Consider the following 14,631-nt stretch of genomic DNA (forward strand, 5'->3'; position numbering starts at 1 on the left):
TATACTTTACTTACCTACTAGATGTTTGTCCATATGATTACTACACAGGATAAACCAGGTTATACTTTACTTACCTACTAGATGTTTGTCCATATGATTACTACACAGGATAAACCAGGTTATACTTTACTTACCTACTAGATGTTTGTCCATATGATTACTACACAGGATAAACCAGGTTATACTTTACTTACCTACTAGATGTTTGTCCATATGATTACTACACAGGATAAACCAGGTTATACTTTACTTACCTACTAGATGTTTGTCCATATGATTACTACACCGGATAAACCAGGTTATACTTTACTTACCCACTAGATGTTTGTCCATATGATTACTACACAGGATAAACCAGGTTATACTTTACTTACCTACTAGATGTTTGTCCATATGATTACTACACAGGATAAACCAGGTTATACTTTACTTACCCACTAGATGTTTGTCCATATGATTACTACAAAGGATAAACCAGGTTATACTTTACTTACCTACTAGATGTTTGTCCATATGATTACTACACAGGATAAACCAGGTTATACTTTACTTACCTACTAGATGTTTGTCCATATGATTACTACACAGGATAAACCAGGTTATACTTTACTTACCCACTAGATGTTTGTCCATATGATTACTACACAGGATAAACCAGGTTATACTTTACTTACCACTAGATGTTTGTCCATATGATTACTACACAGGATAAACCAGGTTATACTTTACTTACCCACTAGATGTTTGTCCATATGATTACTACACAGGATAAACCAGGTTATACTTTACTTACCCACTAGATGTTTGTCCATATGATTACTACACAGGATAAACCAGGTTATACTTTACTTACCCACTAGATGTTTGTCCATATGATTACTACACAGGATAAACCAGGTTATACTTTACTTACCTACTAGATGTTTGTCCATATGATTACTACACAGGATAAACCAGGTTATACTTTACTTACCCACTAGATGTTTGTCCATATGATTACTACACAGGATAAACCAGGTTATACTTTACTTACCTACTAGATGTTTGTCCATATGATTACTACACAGGATAAACCAGGTTATACTTTACTTACCTACTAGATGTTTGTCCATATGATTACTACACAGGATAAACCAGGTTATACTTTACTTACCCACTAGATGTTTGTCCATATGATTACTACACAGGATAAACCAGGTTATACTTTACTTACCTACTAGATGTTTGTCCATATGATTACTACACAGGATAAACCAGGTTATACTTTATTTACCCACTAGATGTTTGTCCATATGATTACTACACAGGATAAACCAGGTTATACTTTATTTACCTACTAGATGTTTGTCCATATGATTACTACAAAGGATTAACCAGGTTATACTTTACTTACCCACTAGATGTTTGTCCATATGATTACTACACAGGATAAACCAGGTTATACTTTACTTACCCACTAGATGTTTGTCCATATGATTACTACACAGGATAAACCAGGTTATACTTTACTTACCTACTAGATGTTTGTCCATATGATTACTACACAGGATAAACCAGGTTATACTTTACTTACCCACTAGATGTTTGTCCATATGATTACTACACAGGATAAACCAGGTTATACTTTACTTACCCACTAGATGTTTGTCCATATGATTACTACACAGGATAAACCAGGTTATACTTTACTTACCTACTAGATGTTTGTCCATATGATTACTACACAGGATAAACCAGGTTATACTTTACTTACCTACTAGATGTTTGTCCATATGATTACTACACAGGATAAACCAGGTTATACTTTACTTACCCACTAGATGTTTGTCCATATGATTACTACACAGGATAAACCAGGTTATACTTTACTTACCTACTAGATGTTTGTCCATATGATTACTACACAGGATAAACCAGGTTATACTTTACTTACCTACTAGATGTTTGTCCATATGATTACTACACAGGATAAACCAGGTTATACTTTACTTACCTACTAGATGTTTGTCCATATGATTACTACACAGGATAAACCAGGTTATACTTTACTTACCTACTAGATGTTTGTCCATATGATTACTACACAGGATAAACCAGGTTATACTTTACTTACCCACTAGATGTTTGTCCATATGATTACTACACAGGATAAACCAGGTTATACTTTACTTACCCACTAGATGTTTGTCCATATGATTACTACACAGGATAAACCAGGTTATACTTTACTTACCTACTAGATGTTTGTCCATATGATTACTACACGGATAAACCAGGTTATACTTTACTTACCCACTAGATGTTTGTCCATATGATTACTACACAGGATAAACCAGGTTATACTTTACTTACCCACTAGATGTTTGTCCATATGATTACTACACCGGATAAACCAGGTTATACTTTACTTACCCACTAGATGTTTGTCCATATGATTACTACACAGGATAAACCAGGTTATACTTTACTTACCTACTAGATGTTTGTCCATATGATTACTACACAGGATAAACCAGGTTATACTTTATTTACCTACTAGATGTTTGTCCATATGATTACTACAAAGGATTAACCAGGTTATACTTTACTTACCCACTAGATGTTTGTCCATATGATTACTACACAGGATAAACCAGGTTATACTTTACTTACCACTAGATGTTTGTCCATATGATTACTACACAGGATAAACCAGGTTATACTTTACTGACCTACTAGATGTTTGTCCATATGATTACTACACAGGATAAACCAGGTTATACTTTACTTACCCACTAGATGTTTGTCCATATGATTACTACACAGGATAAACCAGGTTATACTTTATTACCTACTAGATGTTTGCCATATGATTACTACACCGGATAAACCAGGTTATACTTTACTTACCCACTAGATGTTTGTCCAAATGATTACTACACAGGAAAAACCAGGTTATACTTTACTTACCCACTAGATGTTTGTCCATATGATTACTACACAGGATAAACCAGGTTATACTTTACTTACCTACTAGATGTTTGTCCATATGATTACTACACAGGATAAACCAGGTTATACTTTACTTACCTACTAGATGTTTGTCCATATGATTACTACACAGGATAAACCAGGTTATACTTTACTTACCCACTAGATGTTTGTCCATATGATTACTACACAGGATAAACCAGGTTATACTTTACTTACCACTAGATGTTTGTCCATATGATTACTACACAGGATAAACCAGGTTATACTTTACTTACCCACTAGATGTTTGTCCATATGATTACTACACAGGATAAACCAGGTTATACTTTACTTACCTACTAGATGTTTGTCCATATGATTACTACACAGGATAAACCAGGTTATACTTTACTTACCCACTAGATGTTTGTCCATATGATTACTACACAGGATAAACCAGGTTATACTTTACTTACCACTAGATGTTTGTCCATATGATTACTACACAGGATAAACCAGGTTATACTTTACTTACCTACTAGATGTTTGTCCATATGATTACTACACAGGATAAACCAGGTTATACTTTACTTACCCACTAGATGTTTGTCCATATGATTACTACACAGGATAAACCAGGTTATACTTTACTTACCCACTAGATGTTTGTCCATATGATTACTACACAGGATAAACCAGGTTATACTTTACTTACCTACTAGATGTTTGTCCATATGATTACTACACAGGATAAACCAGGTTATACTTTACTTACCCACTAGATGTTTGTCCATATGATTACTACACCGGATAAACCAGGTTATACTTTACTTACCACTAGATGTTTGTCCATATGATTACTACACAGGATAAACCAGGTTATACTTTACTTACCCACTAGATGTTTGTCCATATGATTACTACACAGGATAAACCAGGTTATACTTTACTTACCCACTAGATGTTTGTCCATATGATTACTACACAGGATAAACCAGGTTATACTTTACTTACCCACTAGATGTTTGTCCATATGATTACTACACAGGATAAACCAGGTTATACTTTACTTACCTACTAGATGTTTGTCCATATGATTACTACACAGGATAAACCAGGTTATACTTTACTTACCTACTAGATGTTTGTCCATATGATTACTACACAGGATAAACCAGGTTATACTTTACTTACCTACTAGATGTTTGTCCATATGATTACTACACAGGATAAACCAGGTTATACTTTACTTACCTACTAGATGTTTGCCCATATGATTACTACACAGGATAAACCAGGTTATACTTTACTTACCCACTAGATGTTTGTCCATATGATTACTACACCGGATAAACCAGGTTATACTTTACTTACCCACTAGATGTTTGTCCATATGATTACTACACAGGATAAACCAGGTTATACTTTACTTACCTACTAGATGTTTGTCCATATGATTACTACACAGGATAAACCAGGTTATACTTTACTTACCTACTAGATGTTTGTCCATATGATTACTACACAGGATAAACCAGGTTATACTTTACTTACCTACTAGATGTTTGTCCATATGATTACTACACAGGATAAACCAGGTTATACTTTACTTACCTACTAGATGTTTGCCCATATGATTACTACACAGGATAAACCAGGTTATACTTTACTTACCCACTAGATGTTTGTCCATATGATTACTACACAGGATAAACCAGGTTATACTTTACTTACCTACTAGATGTTTGTCCATATGATTACTACACAGGATAAACCAGGTTATACTTTACTTACCTACTAGATGTTTGTCCATATGATTACTACACAGGATAAACCAGGTTATACTTTACTTACCTACTAGATGTTTGTCCATATGATTACTACACAGGATAAACCAGGTTATACTTTACTTACCCACTAGATGTTTGTCCATATGATTACTACACAGGATAAACCAGGTTATACTTTACTTACCCACTAGATGTTTGTCCATATGATTACTACACAGGATAAACCAGGTTATACTTTACTTACCTACTAGATGTTTGTCCATATGATTACTACACAGGATAAACCAGGTTATACTTTACTTACCTACTAGATGTTTGTCCATATGATTACTACACCGGATAAACCAGGTTATACTTTACTTACCCACTAGATGTTTGTCCATATGATTACTACACAGGATAAACCAGGTTATACTTTACTTACCCACTAGATGTTTGTCCATATGATTACTACACAGGATAAACCAGGTTATACTTTACTTACCTACTAGATGTTTGTCCATATGATTACTACACAGGATAAACCAGGTTATACTTTACTTACCTACTAGATGTTTGTCCATATGATTACTACAAAGGATTAACCAGGTTATACTTTACTTACCCACTAGATGTTTGTCCATATGATTACTACACAGGATAAACCAGGTTATACTTTACTTACCCACTAGATGTTTGTCCATATGATTACTACACAGGATAAACCAGGTTATACTTTACTGACCTACTAGATGTTTGTCCATATGATTACTACACAGGATAAACCAGGTTATACTTTACTTACCCACTAGATGTTTGTCCATATGATTACTACACAGGATAAACCAGGTTATACTTTACTTACCTACTAGATGTTTGTCCATATGATTACTACACAGGATAAACCAGGTTATACTTTACTTACCCACTAGATGTTTGTCCATATGATTACTACACAGGATAAACCAGGTTATACTTTACTTACCCACTAGATGTTTGTCCATATGATTACTACACAGGATAAACCAGGTTATACTTTACTTACCTACTAGATGTTTGTCCATATGATTACTACACAGGATAAACCAGGTTATACTTTACTTACCCACTAGATGTTTGTCCATATGATTACTACACAGGATAAACCAGGTTATACTTTACTTACCTACTAGATGTTTGCCCATATGATTACTACACAGGATAAACCAGGTTATACTTTACTTACCCACTAGATGTTTGTCCATATGATTACTACACCGGATAAACCAGGTTATACTTTACTTACCCACTAGATGTTTGTCCATATGATTACTACACAGGATAAACCAGGTTATACTTTACTTACCTACTAGATGTTTGTCCATATGATTACTACACAGGATAAACCAGGTTATACTTTACTTACCTACTAGATGTTTGTCCATATGATTACTACACAGGATTAACCAGGTTATACTTTACTTACCCACTAGATGTTTGTCCATATGATTACTACACAGGATAAACCAGGTTATACTTTACTTACCTACTAGATGTTTGTCCATATGATTACTACACAGGATAAACCAGGTTATACTTTACTTACCTACTAGATGTTTGTCCATATGATTACTACACAGGATAAACCAGGTTATACTTTACTTACCCACTAGATGTTTGTCCATATGATTACTACACAGGATAAACCAGGTTATACTTTACTTACCCACTAGATGTTTGTCCATATGATTACTACACAGGATAAACCAGGTTATACTTTACTTACCTACTAGATGTTTGTCCATATGATTACTACACAGGATAAACCAGGTTATACTTTACTTACCCACTAGATGTTTGTCCATATGATTACTACACAGGATAAACCAGGTTATACTTTACTTACCTACTAGATGTTTGTCCATATGATTACTACACAGGATAAACCAGGTTATACTTTACTTACCACTAGATGTTTGTCCATATGATTACTACACAGGATAAACCAGGTTATACTTTACTTACCACTAGATGTTTGTCCATATGATTACTACACAGGATAAACCAGGTTATACTTTATTTACCTACTAGATGTTTGTCCATATGATTACTACAAAGGATTAACCAGGTTATACTTTACTTACCCACTAGATGTTTGTCCATATGATTACTACACAGGATAAACCAGGTTATACTTTACTTACCCACTAGATGTTTGTCCAAATGATTACTACACAGGAAAAACCAGGTTATACTTTACTTACCTACTAGATGTTTGTCCATATGATTACTACACAGGATAAACCAGGTTATACTTTACTTACCTACTAGATGTTTGTCCATATGATTACTACACCGGATAAACCAGGTTATACTTTACTTACCCACTAGATGTTTGTCCATATGATTACTACACAGGATAAACCAGGTTATACTTTACTTACCCACTAGATGTTTGTCCATATGATTACTACACAGGATAAACCAGGTTATACTTTACTTACCTACTAGATGTTTGTCCATATGATTACTACACAGGATAAACCAGGTTATACTTTACTTACCTACTAGATGTTTGTCCATATGATTACTACACAGGATAAACCAGGTTATACTTTACTTACCACTAGATGTTTGTCCATATGATTACTACACAGGATAAACCAGGTTATACTTTACTTACCCACTAGATGTTTGTCCATATGATTACTACACAGGATAAACCAGGTTATACTTTACTTACCACTAGATGTTTGTCCATATGATTACTACACAGGATAAACCAGGTTATACTTTACTTACCACTAGATGTTTGTCCATATGATTACTACACAGGATAAACCAGGTTATACTTTATTTACCTACTAGATGTTTGTCCATATGATTACTACAAAGGATTAACCAGGTTATACTTTACTTACCCACTAGATGTTTGTCCATATGATTACTACACAGGATAAACCAGGTTATACTTTACTTACCTACTAGATGTTTGTCCATATGATTACTACACAGGATAAACCAGGTTATACTTTACTTACCCACTAGATGTTTGTCCATATGATTACTACACAGGATAAACCAGGTTATACTTTACTTACCACTAGATGTTTGTCCATATGATTACTACACAGGATAAACCAGGTTATACTTTACTTACCTACTAGATGTTTGTCCATATGATTACTACACAGGATAAACCAGGTTATACTTTACTTACCACTAGATGTTTGTCCATATGATTACTACACAGGATAAACCAGGTTATACTTTACTTACCCACTAGATGTTTGTCCATATGATTACTACACCGGATAAACCAGGTTATACTTTACTTACCCACTAGATGTTTGTCCATATGATTACTACACAGGATAAACCAGGTTATACTTTACTTACCCACTAGATGTTTGTCCATATGATTACTACACCGGATAAACCAGGTTATACTTTATTTACCTACTAGATGTTTGTCCATATGATTACTACACAGGATAAACCAGGTTATACTTTACTTACCTACTAGATGTTTGTCCATATGATTACTACAAAGGATAAACCAGGTTATACTTTACTTACCCACTAGATGTTTGTCCATATGATTACTACACAGGATAAACCAGGTTATACTTTACTTACCTACTAGATGTTTGTCCATATGATTACTACACAGGATAAACCAGGTTATACTTTACTGACCTACTAGATGTTTGTCCATATGATTACTACACAGGATAAACCAGGTTATACTTTACTTACCCACTAGATGTTTGTCCATATGATTACTACACAGGATAAACCAGGTTATACTTTACTTACCTACTAGATGTTTGCCATATGATTACTACACCGGATAAACCAGGTTATACTTTATTTACCCACTAGATGTTTGTCCATATGATTACTACACCGGATAAACCAGGTTATACTTTACTTACCCACTAGATGTTTGTCCATATGATTACTACACAGGATAAACCAGGTTATACTTTACTTACCCACTAGATGTTTGTCCATATGATTACTACACAGGATAAACCAGGTTATACTTTACTTACCTACTAGATGTTTGTCCATATGATTACTACACAGGATAAACCAGGTTATACTTTACTTACCCACTAGATGTTTGTCCATATGATTACTACACAGGATAAACCAGGTTATACTTTACTTACCTACTAGATGTTTGTCCATATGATTACTACACAGGATAAACCAGGTTATACTTTACTTACCCACTAGATGTTTGTCCATATGATTACTACACAGGATAAACCAGGTTATACTTTATTTACCTACTAGATGTTTGTCCATATGATTACTACACAGGATAAACCAGGTTATACTTTACTTACCCACTAGATGTTTGTCCATATGATTACTACACAGGATAAACCAGGTTATACTTTACTTACCCACTAGATGTTTGTCCATATGATTACTACACAGGATAAACCAGGTTATACTTTACTTACCTACTAGATGTTTGTCCATATGATTACTACACAGGATAAACCAGGTTATACTTTACTTACCCACTAGATGTTTGTCCATATGATTACTACACAGGATAAACCAGGTTATACTTTACTTACCCTACTAGATGTTTGTCCATATGATTACTACACAGGATAAACCAGGTTATACTTTACTTACCTACTAGATGTTTGTCCATATGATTACTACACAGGATAAACCAGGTTATACTTTACTTACCTACTAGATGTTTGTCCAAATGATTACTACACAGGAAAAACCAGGTTATACTTTACTTACCTACTAGATATTTGTCCATATGATTACTACACAGGATAAACCAGGTTATACTTTACTTACCTACTAGATGTTTGTCCATATGATTACTACACAGGATAAACCAGGTTATACTTTACTGACCTACTAGATGTTTGTCCATATGATTACTACACAGGATAAACCAGGTTATACTTTACTTACCTACTAGATGTTTGTCCATATGATTACTACACAGGATAAACCAGGTTATACTTTACTTACCTACTAGATGTTTGTCCATATGATTACTACACAGGATAAACCAGGTTATACTTTACTTACCTACTAGATGTTTGTCCATATGATTACTACACAGGATAAACCAGGTTATACTTTACTTACCCACTAGATGTTTGTCCATATGATTACTACACAGGATAAACCAGGTTATACTTTACTTACCCACTAGATGTTTGTCCATATGATTACTACACAGGATAAACCAGGTTATACTTTACTTACCTACTAGATGTTTGTCCATATGATTACTACACAGGATAAACCAGGTTATACTTTACTTACCCACTAGATGTTTGTCCATATGATTACTACACAGGATAAACCAGGTTATACTTTACTTACCCACTAGATGTTTGTCCATATGATTACTACACAGGATAAACCAGGTTATACTTTACTTACCTACTAGATGTTTGTCCATATGATTACTACAACGGATAAACCAGGTTATACTTTACTTACCACTAGATGTTTGTCCATATGATTACTACACAGGATAAACCAGGTTATACTTTACTTACCTACTAGATGTTTGTCCATATGATTACTACACAGGATAAACCAGGTTATACTTTACTTACCTACTAGATGTTTGTCCATATGATTACTACACAGGATAAACCAGGTTATACTTTACTTACCTACTAGATGTTTGTCCATATGATTACTACACAGGATAAACCAGGTTATACTTTACTTACCCACTAGATGTTTGTCCATATGATTACTACACAGGATAAACCAGGTTATACTTTACTTACCCACTAGATGTTTGTCCATATGATTACTACACAGGATAAACCAGGTTATACTTTACTTACCTACTAGATGTTTGTCCATATGATTACTACACCGGATAAACCAGGTTATACTTTACTTACCCACTAGATGTTTGTCCATATGATTACTACACAGGATAAACCAGGTTATACTTTACTTACCTACTAGATGTTTGTCCATATGATTACTACACAGGATAAACCAGGTTATACTTTACTTACCACTAGATGTTTGTCCATATGATTACTACACAGGATAAACCAGGTTATACTTTACTTACCCACTAGATGTTTGTCCATATGATTACTACACAGGATAAACCAGGTTATACTTTACTTACCTACTAGATGTTTGTCCATATGATTACTACACAGGATAAACCAGGTTATACTTTACTTACCTACTAGATGTTTGTCCATATGATTACTACACAGGATAAACCAGGTTATACTTTACTTACCACTAGATGTTTGTCCATATGATTACTACACAGGATAAACCAGGTTATACTTTACTTACCACTAGATGTTTGTCCATATGATTACTACACAGGATAAACCAGGTTATACTTTACTTACCCACTAGATGTTTGTCCATATGATTACTACACAGGATAAACCAGGTTATACTTTACTTACCCACTAGATGTTTGTCCATATGATTACTACACAGGATAAACCAGGTTATACTTTACTTACCCACTAGATGTTTGTCCATATGATTACTACACAGGATAAACCAGGTTATACTTTACTTACCTACTAGATGTTTGTCCATATGATTACTACACAGGATAAACCAGGTTATACTTTACTTACCTACTAGATGTTTGTCCATATGATTACTACACAGGATAAACCAGGTTATACTTTACTTACCTACTAGATGTTTGTCCATATGATTACTACACAGGATAAACCAGGTTATACTTTACTTACCTACTAGATGTTTGTCCATATGATTACTACACAGGATAAACCAGGTTATACTTTACTTACCCACTAGATGTTTGTCCATATGATTACTACACAGGATAAACCAGGTTATACTTTACTTACCCACTAGATGTTTGTCCATATGATTACTACACAGGATAAACCAGGTTATACTTTACTTACCCACTAGATGTTTGTCCATATGATTACTACACAGGATAAACCAGGTTATACTTTATTACCTACTAGATGTTTGTCCATATGATTACTACAAAGGATAAACCAGGTTATACTTTACTTACCCACTAGATGTTTGTCCATATGATTACTACACAGGATAAACCAGGTTATACTTTACTTACCTACTAGATGTTTGTCCATATGATTACTACACAGGATAAACCAGGTTATACTTTACTTACCTACTAGATGTTTGTCCATATGATTACTACACAGGATAAACCAGGTTATACTTTACTTACCCACTAGATGTTTGTCCATATGATTACTACACAGGATAAACCAGGTTATACTTTACTTACCCACTAGATGTTTGCCCATATGATTACTACACGGATAAACCAGGTTATACTTTACTTACCACTAGATGTTTGTCCATATGATTACTACACAGGATAAACCAGGTTATACTTTACTTACCTACTAGATGTTTGTCCATATGATTACTACACAGGATAAACCAGGTTATACTTTACTTACCCACTAGATGTTTGTCCATATGATTACTACACAGGATAAACCAGGTTATACTTTACTTACCTACTAGATGTTTGTCCATATGATTACTACACAGGATAAACCAGGTTATACTTTACTTACCTACTAGATGTTTGTCCATATGATTACTACACCGGATAAACCAGGTTATACTTTACTTACCCACTAGATGTTTGTCCATATGATTACTACACAGGATAAACCAGGTTATACTTTACTTACCCACTAGATGTTTGTCCATATGATTACTACACAGGATAAACCAGGTTATACTTTACTTACCCACTAGATGTTTGTCCATATGATTACTACACAGGATAAACCAGGTTATACTTTACTTACCTACTAGATGTTTGTCCATATGATTACTACAAAGGATAAACCAGGTTATACTTTACTTACCCACTAGATGTTTGTCCATATGATTACTACACAGGATAAACCAGGTTATACTTTACTTACCTACTAGATGTTTGTCCATATGATTACTACACAGGATAAACCAGGTTATACTTTACTTACCTACTAGATGTTTGTCCATATGATTACTACACAGGATAAACCAGGTTATACTTTACTTACCCACTAGATGTTTGTCCATATGATTACTACACAGGATAAACCAGGTTATACTTTACTTACCCACTAGATGTTTGTCCATATGATTACTACACAGGATAAACCAGGTTATACTTTACTTACCTACTAGATGTTTGTCCATATGATTACTACACAGGATAAACCAGGTTATACTTTACTTACCTACTAGATGTTTGTCCATATGATTACTACACAGGATAAACCAGGTTATACTTTACTTACCCACTAGATGTTTGTCCATATGATTACTACACAGGATAAACCAGGTTATACTTTACTTACCTACTAGATGTTTGTCCATATGATTACTACAAAGGATAAACCAGGTTATACTTTACTTACCCACTAGATGTTTGTCCATATGATTACTACACAGGATAAACCAGGTTATACTTTACTTACCTACTAGATGTTTGTCCATATGATTACTACACAGGATAAACCAGGTTATACTTTACTTACCTACTAGATGTTTGTCCATATGATTACTACACAGGATAAACCAGGTTATACTTTACTTACCTACTAGATGTTTGCCCATATGATTACTACACGGATAAACCAGGTTATACTTTACTTACCCACTAGATGTTTGTCCATATGATTACTACACAGGATAAACCAGGTTATACTTTACTTACCCACTAGATGTTTGTCCATATGATTACTACACAGGATAAACCAGGTTATACTTTACTTACCTACTAGATGTTTGTCCATATGATTACTACACAGGATAAACCAGGTTATACTTTACTTACCCACTAGATGTTTGTCCATATGATTACTACACAGGATAAACCAGGTTATACTTTACTTACCTACTAGATGTTTGTCCATATGATTACTACACAGGATAAACCAGGTTATACTTTACTTACCCACTAGATGTTTGTCCATATGATTACTACACAGGATAAACCAGGTTATACTTTACTTACCCACTAGATGTTTGTCCATATGATTACTACACAGGATAAACCAGGTTATACTTTATTTACCTACTAGATGTTTGTCCATATGATTACTACAAAGGATTAACCAGGTTATACTTTACTTACCCACTAGATGTTTGTCCATATGATTACTACACAGGATAAACCAGGTTATACTTTACTTACCTACTAGATGTTTGTCCATATGATTACTACACAGGATAAACCAGGTTATACTTTACTTACCTACTAGATGTTTGTCCATATGATTACTACACAGGATAAACCAGGTTATACTTTACTTACCCACTAGATGTTTGTCCATATGATTACTACACAGGATAAACCAGGTTATACTTTACTTTACCTACTAGATGTTTGCCCATATGATTACTACACAGGATAAACCAGGTTATACTTTACTTACCCACTAGATGTTTGTCCATATGATTACTACACAGGATAAACCAGGTTATACTTTACTTACCCACTAGATGTTTGTCCATATGATTACTACACAGGATAAACCAGGTTATACTTTACTTACCTACTAGATGTTTGTCCATATGATTACTACACAGGATAAACCAGGTTATACTTTACTTACCTACTAGATGTTTGTCCATATGATTACTACACAGGATAAACCAGGTTATACTTTACTTACCTACTAGATGTTTGTCCATATGATTACTACACAGGATAAACCAGGTTATACTTTACTTACCCACTAGATGTTTGTCCATATGATTACTACACAGGATAAACCAGGTTATACTTTACTTACCCACTAGATGTTTGTCCATATGATTACTACACAGGATAAACCAGGTTATACTTTACTTACCCACTAGATGTTTGTCCATATGATTACTACACAGGATAAACCAGGTTATACTTTACTTA

Source organism: Coregonus clupeaformis, unplaced genomic scaffold (assembly GCF_020615455.1).
Source record: "Coregonus clupeaformis isolate EN_2021a unplaced genomic scaffold, ASM2061545v1 scaf1668, whole genome shotgun sequence".
Classification (NCBI taxonomy): domain Eukaryota; kingdom Metazoa; phylum Chordata; class Actinopteri; order Salmoniformes; family Salmonidae; genus Coregonus; species Coregonus clupeaformis.